Raw genomic sequence first — 8,896 nt, 5'->3', positions numbered from 1 at the left:
CCATGTAAAGCTGCTTGTGACAAATAGGTAACTTCTGGGGTGCAATGGGAAGCTAGGGCACCAAATGTTTGAAACAGGATCGTTGCACTCACTTGGGCTCTGTGTGCTTAAACAGCTCTGGGAACAACACGAAGGTGTGAATCAGTATGTCAACAAGTACCTAAGAGGAGCTTTATTTCCCCACACAGAAATATGTTAGCTGGTTAGGGTAATACTTCTCCACCAAGCTGAGATGTTACTCGAGACATCAGAGGCTGATGAACTGATGACACGTTTTGAAGCCAGGTGCTGCCACTTATCAGGTATCAGCATCTGTTTCTTGGAAACCTGTGAAATGAATTTGAAAGCCATGGAGGCATTGGTGCAGTAATCTGATCAGTCAGCACAGGCAGGGCTGCCGTGTGAATAATCCGTAACAGCCCAAGCAAGGACTTGGCTGAGAAAGGAAGAAGAAAATACTGCAAAAAATATTTTCTCCTTCTACGTCTGTATGTGTGTGGTGAGCAGCTGAGGTGAGCAGCTCCCCACTTGTTATGAAGAAAAGCTGTCAGCATGGGCCTTGAGGCTCCACAGCTCACCACCATTTGGGGAGGGTGTTGATGTCAGCATGTACGTAGCCGATTCTGGTGATTCTGTGATTCTCAAGTCCTTCCTGGGGACAGGTCCTTGTGGTCTAGCTTTGTCTTCTTTGGAAACAGCAGTTGACCTGGACTGGAGGCTTCCACAGTGGCGGTGGGGATGCCATGGCTGCCCAGACCCCGGTGTGGCCCAGACCCTGTGTGACCTGGCACCAGGCTCCAGTAGGACCTCGCTGAGGTGGCCCAGAGGTGGGAAGACAGCAGCGGCAGCCATGTCTTCAGGGGACCGCACAACGTCACTGCAGAGAAGATAACAGACAGTCAGGTCAGACCTCAGCAGCTCAGCGCCAGAAGGAGAGCAGAAACATCCCTGCACTTACAAAACCTTAAAATACCTTGTGTGGAGGGCCTGGGCTGGGACGTTTCGGTCCTGGCAAGGCTGAGCTGGTCCCTTGATGTTTGTCCCGTGCTAATATTCCTCAGGCAGCTGGTGCCGGGGTGCAGCGAGGGCTCCTGGGGGTCTGTCAGGGCAGGGCCCGGCAGCCGGGGCCTGTCCTGCCACCTCAGCCGGGAGCAGGGAAGCCGGGGGAACCGGGAGCAGCCCCCAGCCCCGGGCATCGGGCACCTCCCCGGGGACAGAGAAAGGCCGAGGCCGGGCTGGTGGCCGAGGCCGGGCTGGTACCCACGGCCGGGCAGGGCTGTGGGGAGCTGGAGAGCCTGTGGGGGGCTGACGTGGGGTCCTGGGCCGTGGGGAGGGATGGGGGAGTCCTCAGGGGGTGGGCAGGGTGGGCGGTGAGGCCCCAAAAGTGCCCTTGTTGGCCTGGCAGCTGGCAGTGCTTCTGTTGATAAAAGGCTCCACAGACTTGTAGAAAGAGCGTCGTCCTTTTAAAGCCAGAAAAATAGAGGCACGGAATGACTATATTCCAGCTCTTGGCCTATTGATTTGGCATCTCCCTGCTGAGGTTTTGGGGTATATAAACAATATTGAACATAAATAGTACCTGCCACAGAGCCCGAAGGAGAGGACATCTGTCTGCGCGGTGACACGGGGAACTGCAGTACAGGGACTTTGATGTAATTTCGTTGATGAGTGGTTTTCACACCGCCTAACTCGAGGCACCTAAGGCAGGAGACTCGGCTCTGACCCGTGCAACAATTGCACGCAGGGAATGAGGGACCTTCTGCAAAGGAGCACTTCAAGAAGAGGGAGTAATAGATCTTCTCACTTCTTCCAGCAGACTTATTCTTTCGGGCCTCGGATGAAGGTGGTTCAGTAGTGCTGGCTGTTAAAATCAAAGTGTGTTCTTGAGCTGGCAATTGCACGCAGCCTTGGGCAGGCTTCGCTCGCTGTCCCTGTTGCGTCCCCTCCCGTAGCTGGTGCTACCTCTGCTTTCTTTCTGGGGGCTTTTCCTCCTCTCCTTCCTCCTTGGCAATGGAGAAGGTCTCACCCGCATGCTTCCCAGCACAGGCTGTTACTGGTTTGGTGGCTCCACACCATTTCTTAGACAGCCTGCAGTGACAGAAGTTTCACTCTGATGCTTTTCACCCAGGCTTTCCTGACACCCACCGACCTCGTTCCCCCCAGTCTGTTCAAAGTGCAGCGACAAATCCATCTTCCTTTGCCTTTTGCAGCCCTTCTTGGTCCCACCATCTCTTTAAAAAGTTAGATACAAGCTCTCTATTCTTTGGTCCAGGACTTTCACATCCTTCCCTCTCAGCAACCCTGTTACCAGAGCCTCCCTGCTTTGCTGCCTAAGTGACGCCAACCTCCTTCATCCTCCTGTTCCCGTGTCACACACCCTTCCCTTTATCCCACACTGACACTTTTTTCTGGGATGCCCTCTCCAAACAGATCTATCAGCTTCCCTGGGCTCCTCCAAATTTCTCATGAATTTCTCTGTGAAGCTCCTCATAAATTGCCAACTGACTACAGCTAACTTGTTGCCTTCAGTAGGAGACTGGTATTTATTTGCATCATGTATTCAATTAGCTGGCACATGAGAGCATAAAGCTGGCACGCATAAACCCTCTTATTATTCATTCCCGTATGTCACTCCCTCACTCTCTGTTACGTTCACTTGTTGTGTCTTAAGTGGAGATTGTATATTCCTCACGGGAAATACCTGTCTTTTAGTTTGGGGTTGTACAGCGCCTAGCACAATGGGCTGCTACCTTCCTCCTCTCTCCTAGGTACTTCTGAGCAACAAACAGTAAAGAGCAGCAAGAGCTGGCCAGGGATTGTTGCATGCATCTGTGTTTTTGTCTGAATTTTCATGCATGTTGCTATGTGTGCTGCATATAAATTGTCTTTGAAAAGTAGGCAAACAATACACTTCCAGACAACTGTGTAAACATTCTGTTGGAAACTGTTTCAGTAGCTATGTGCACATAATGTAGCTACAATGCAACCCTAAATTTGTACCATGTGGGGTAGGATCTCTTTTCCTCCTGTAAATATTTGATTTCTTTCCTTTCTTTCTTTGCGTTTTTGTGGCTGCACCACAGTTGCTCCCTGAAAGCCAGAGACCAATGGCACAAGTGCGCACCACACACAGAGTCTGCAGCCGTGATCTTTTTCATAGTGCCAAACAACCTGTGATTTTGCAGGACTAGGAGTTCTCCTCCTAACAGGACAAAATGCTCGCTTTGTAGCTGAGCTGGGTTTGGAGAGATGAGAATTAAGGAATCGCAACGTTACGGTTTGTGAAAGTGAGCACGTGTGAGGGTGAATGTGTGTGTCTAGCAGGAATCCTTCCCCTCTGCTTGCTGGGTTGCTGCCAGTTTGCAAGCTGTTAGCCGTGTACGGGGAAGCAAATGAAGTGAGGGAAGCTGCATGGGCAACCGTTCTTTCAAGTCTTCAGGGAATGGCTCCTGTCACTGGCCTACATTCTCCAGGCCAGTTGGGCTGTACTTGGCCTTGGGCCATGGGTGGGGGTAAATCTGGCTTTAAACCACTGCTCTTCCTCGGCAATGAGGCTGGAAAGTGGTGGCCCAGTCCCCAGCCCAGCAGCTCCCAAACTTCTTTATCTTTTGCCTGCTGCGTGTGATTCCCAGGGAGTAGCGGGACACAGCCATATCCCACATATATCTCTCTGCCTTTGGTACGTGTATTATGCGGGAGAGGGAAAGAGATGGGCAATACTGCTACACAGCTAGTGGATCCACCGATGGTGGAAGCTGTCACTGGAAGAAGACAATCTGAGTGTGTTGCTTTTGGCTGGAGCTCTGCAGAAGAGGGGCAGAATCCTAGACAGAGATCCCAGGAGGTCTCCTTGTCTATCCCTCTGCTTGAAGGCAGGATCACATATGTCTGAGCTGCCCTTGACAGCTGTTTGTGTAATCTGTTCTTTAAAACCTCTAATGATGGAGATTTTGCAGTCTCCCTAGGTGGCCTCTTTGGGCACTTAAGTACCCTCACAACTGGGAAATTTTTCATAAACCTTCTTTGCTGCAAATTAAGCGGATTTAAGAAGATAATCATGACTATGTTGCTCAGACCAAAGGCTCAACTGCCCCAGTGTCCTCTATACAACAGTGGCCAATAGCAGAGGCTTCAGAGAAGTGTCTAGAAGCAGGGTAGGGATGCAGTGATAATCCTGCCATTGGACTTCCTTAGCCTGAAATTTGGGAATGTTTTCTTGGTCTGCCTGCAACAGATTCAAAGCGCAGTTAACTCTCATCTGTGTAAGAACCATTTACCCAGTGGAAAATGCTTTTCATATATCTATGATGTCTTCTCTTTTCTAGACAAAGAAAGCCCAGATTCCCACCCCTTCTTCCTAGGTCAAGTTTTCCAAACCTTATAAAATTTGTATTGATCTCTCCTTTCAGTTGACCTACAACTTTTTTCGTCATCGTTGAGGAGAACGGACTGGTTACCTGTAAATCTCACGCATAACACTTGGAACTGGCACCATCTTTTCTATTGCTGATGGATTTGGGCCCCATCTGGTTTGAAAGGAAAGCACTAAGGAGCCAGGAGGAGAGGAAACAAGAAGAGGGCAAACACCCTAGCTTAAGCAACTTCCCTGAACATGGATAGTGCCACAGCCTGCCTCCTGTGTCTAATCTTCATGAATGGTGTGCATGAGATATGCAGAAGCTGTCTAAGTTATAGAAGCCAGCCCTGGGACTTCTTCATCAGAGACACAGAAGACCTGGGCTGTCATTATCCTTCAGCCTCCAGGGATATTGCATTCCTGCCTGCATGGTAATACAGTTTTCAGAGGAGGGATGGAGAATTTGCACCCAAACCCCACACCCCAGCCCCTGTATTATTGCCTGCTGGTCCTGTCATGAGACTTGAGGGCTACATGGATTTGTACAGGGTTTGGCTCTGACTCCTAGTGTTGCAACGGCAACTAACTAGGAGATTTCTGTCTTTGGCATTTCCTTCTGGCTGGCTCCGTGTGTTGGTTGCTCTGCATCCTCCTCTTAGAAGCTCAGGTCTCTCAAGATACTGCATGGGGAACCAAGGACGCGTCTGTGCCCTGCGGTGCAGCTCCTTACAGTGACACTTCAGTCACTAAAGCCGAGATGATGTAAAGCTGCCAGTGCCTCTTGGACCAGGGACAGAAATCTCTTTGCCGTCTTTCATTTGGCAGTATAGACAGCTTTTTTAAGCTGAAAAACAGGATAGCTGTTTTAGCACGATTCGAACGTGAGCACTTGGCTAGCAGGCTATGCTAATGTGACTAACTTGGTTCCAGAGCGCAAGCACTGTGCCACAGAAATGACCCAGGTTGTTTAGAAATACCTGACAAACCCGTCTGTGCACCCTGCTGTGGGTACATCGACGGGCAATTTCCTCAGTGCTGGGCACTCTGCAACTGGACGTGGGGATGCCTTTTGTGCCTTTACCTAGTGAGCCATAGCTTTGTTAACCTACTGGGTTCTTGGCTAATTTTACGTGCATCTCTGTGACTCAATTAATTAGCCGCTGACCTGTAATCAGGGAGGGCCAAAGAAGACTCTGGAAAGACTGATGTGACGGGGGATTGCTGCCATTACCTGTGCGATGGAGGATCGGTGTTTGAAAGATTGGCATAAAAGAACTCATGTTCTTGATGTTTATGTGGGAAGCACATACACAAGCTGCACAAATCATTACCATCTGTATTATGAACAGACCCCAGAGCATTAACCTGTTCTATTAGTCGCCTATGCCGGAAACACTGTTTATGTTAGCAAAGCTGAGGTACAAATCCTTCTTATGCATAATGCAGGACATTTCATACATTTGACAGGAAAGCAATTGGAAACATTTTGAATGGAAACATTCTCTGCTGAATCGTTTTATTGTGATGAAAAATACCCCCAAGAAACAGTGACGATAAAGATGCTGGGTCTTTGGAACTTAGGAAAGTTTGGAGTGATCAAATGCACCTTGATTTAACATTTTCTGCATGTCTCTTTTTGGTGCATTTTAAAGGGGAAAGAAATTCATTTGGGTTTTTAAATGGGAATAATAATGGTTAGCTCTTCGTATAGTGTCTTTTATCTGTGGGCCACAGAGTCTTTCACTAACAGTAATTTAACATGAAAACCTCAATGTGAAGAAGGGGAAGATATAATAATACTCCTCATATTCATGCTAAATTCCATGCCTTTATAAATGGAGAAGGAGAAAAAGTCAGCTGGAAGTTGTGAAAGATCTCTTTATCTGCAAAGCATTCCTTTTATATCTTCCCTTCCCTTGAGGAATCTGCAGCTTTGCAGAGTGGGGGACAGTCAGGTTTCTGTAGGTCAGACAAAGTGTGTACATCTGGGCTTTTGTCTTTGCACTGACTACTGGGGTCTTTTCCCTTCGAGCAACCTGACTCCCTTAAAAAAATTGGGGTGCAGTCTGTGCACCTTCACACTACGCTCTTGTGCTGGTTTTGGCTGAGATAGAGTTCATTTTCTTCACAGTAGCTAGTACAGGGCTATGTTTTGGATTTGTGCTGAAAACAGTGTTGATAATGCCGAGATGTTTTCGTTCCTGCTGAGCAGTGCTTACCCAGAGCCAAGGGCTCTTCTGCTTCTCCCCCACCCCCCCAGCAAGCAGGCTGGGGGGGCACAAGGAGTTGGAGGGGACACAGCCGGGACAGCTGACCCCAACCGACCCAAGGGATATCCCACACCATACAATGTCATATTCAGTATATAAAACTGGGGCAAGAAGGAGGAAGGGGGGACGTTGGGAGTGATGGCGTTTGTCTTCCCAAGTCATCTTTAGGTGTGATGGAGCCCTGCTGTCCTGGAGATGCTGAACGTCTGCCTGCCCGTGGGAAGTGGGGAATGAATTCCTGGTTTTGCTTTGCTTGCGTGCGTGGCTTTTGCTTTACCTCTTAAACTGTCTTTATCTCAGCCCACGAGTTTTCTCACTTTTACCCTTCCGATTCTCTCCCCTGTCCCACTGTGAGGGAGGTGAGTGAGCGGCTGCGTGGGGCTGCGTTGCCGGCTGGGGTTAAAGCGCGACAGCCCTGCCACGCAGGACAGGAACCAGGATGGGGACGGGTACTGCTTCTGGCATCGCCAGCTCCTGCAGGGATTTCTTAGTGCAAATCTTTGGGAACCGGATTATGTTTTGGAAGTGATTCTTTGATGTCTTCTTATTGAGGGCCTGGGGGCTTTAACTGTGTGTCTGTTCTCTGTGAGAGATGGGAAGTATTTTCTCTTTTCCCTAGCTCAGACTAATTTCTGCTTTTCCCTTTGTACTGGCAGTAAGAGTAGTGGCCTAGAGAGATCCAGAGATGCGTCTGCAGGCACAGAATCAGGCTCAAGGAGGATGGCAATTATTTTTCTTCTTCTGATCTTCTTGAGTGATGTCCAAATTCTGGGTTGATGGTCACAACATAAGAACTGCAAATGCAAGAACAATCTTTTGTTGTTTTTTAGTTTTATCCAGTGTTAACTCTTCATGTTTCCAACTGGAAAAATATGAGCAAGGAACTTCTTTCTGTTGCAAAGCAACTTTCCTAAAAGCATTTTAGTATAGTTAGATTCATAAATCAATGGCTTTTTAAGTGCACATATTCATGTCCTCAGAATGGAATTGTGGATTCATAAGCAGATCACCAAAATCCTTTTTTGCAACCCTCAGAAAAGTAACTGGCACTGTCTAGATTGCAAGGGAAACAGGGCTCAGTCCAAGTGGCACAGACTGATGCTAGTCCATACTGGTGAGACCTCCCAGTTCTTTCATAGCTAAGGCTTGAAAAAATCTAGTTAAGAGGGGTTCAGAGCAGAGCCAGGGGGTGAGAAAACATCCAGCATGGATCCTCATCCTCCATTATTTAGTAGTATAGCTCTTCTCTTAGTGCATAGCTTCAGCTTCCAGCAATGGGGATTTCTGTGACTTCACAGGCAGGTCATGGATATACCTTTTCCCAGCCTGGGAAACTGAGTTCCATACAAAATATATCCGGAAAACATGAGCTAAAAGTTTTTCCATTGCCAGCCTATGGTGGGGTTTTGGACAGGATATCCTAAGTGGTGTGTTGTCCAAGGTAATCTGAAGATGATATTAACAGGGTAAAAGTGAAAGGTGTAAATACAGGGATGTTATCGAAACAGAAAGAAGGGTTTTGAATGGCTTGGCTTTGAAAGGATTTTGGGGGTGAAAAATAACAATGACAGACCGCAATGTTTCTGGACTTACAGTCTTTGAGAGAAATAATGCTTTACCAAATTTTCCTGGCACTGAAATACTTTATTAAGCAAGCTTTTGGCACATTTTTCCTTTAAATATATAGTGTGTGTTTACAGCCCATAAACTATGTTCACAATGTACTTTTGGCCAAGAAATATTCTGTACCCCCAAATCACACAAGTTTATTTCATACAGTGAAAAATGCTGTTAAACAATGCACTGAACAGGGTTTAGCAGTAGCACCTGTGGTGCATTCCCAGGAGTTAATCCTTCATATATATTGGTGAGGAATTATTAGTAGTCTGCAACAGGGTGAAAACCATCCAATGTTAGCCCACATTGTAAAAAAACTTCTATTTTTGGGAACAAAACATAAGATAGGCGTTACCATAGGTACTAGTGGCTGTATTGATGATGTCTCAGTTTTACTGCCGAAACAGGGTGCTCCAAAGTGCACCGCTTAGTTTTAGACATTGCAGACATGATCAGCAGAAAAGTGGTTAATGTGCTGAGAGCTGGAAAAGAGATGATGGTTAAATGGAGCAAAAATTGCCATTTTGTACCTGACTCTTCACAATCCTGCCTTCGTTTGCAGCTGTATTGTATCATCAAACCATGTGCAATCCATGGGGTTTCAGCTGCATGACTCCCATTAACTTTAATCAGAGTCAGGAGAATAAACTGC

This window comes from Accipiter gentilis, chromosome 13 (genome assembly GCF_929443795.1).
Source record: "Accipiter gentilis chromosome 13, bAccGen1.1, whole genome shotgun sequence".
In the NCBI taxonomy this organism is placed as follows: Eukaryota; Metazoa; Chordata; class Aves; order Accipitriformes; family Accipitridae; genus Astur; species Astur gentilis.
The sequence above is the reverse complement of the archived record's forward strand: the minus strand, read 5'-3'. Positions refer to the sequence as shown.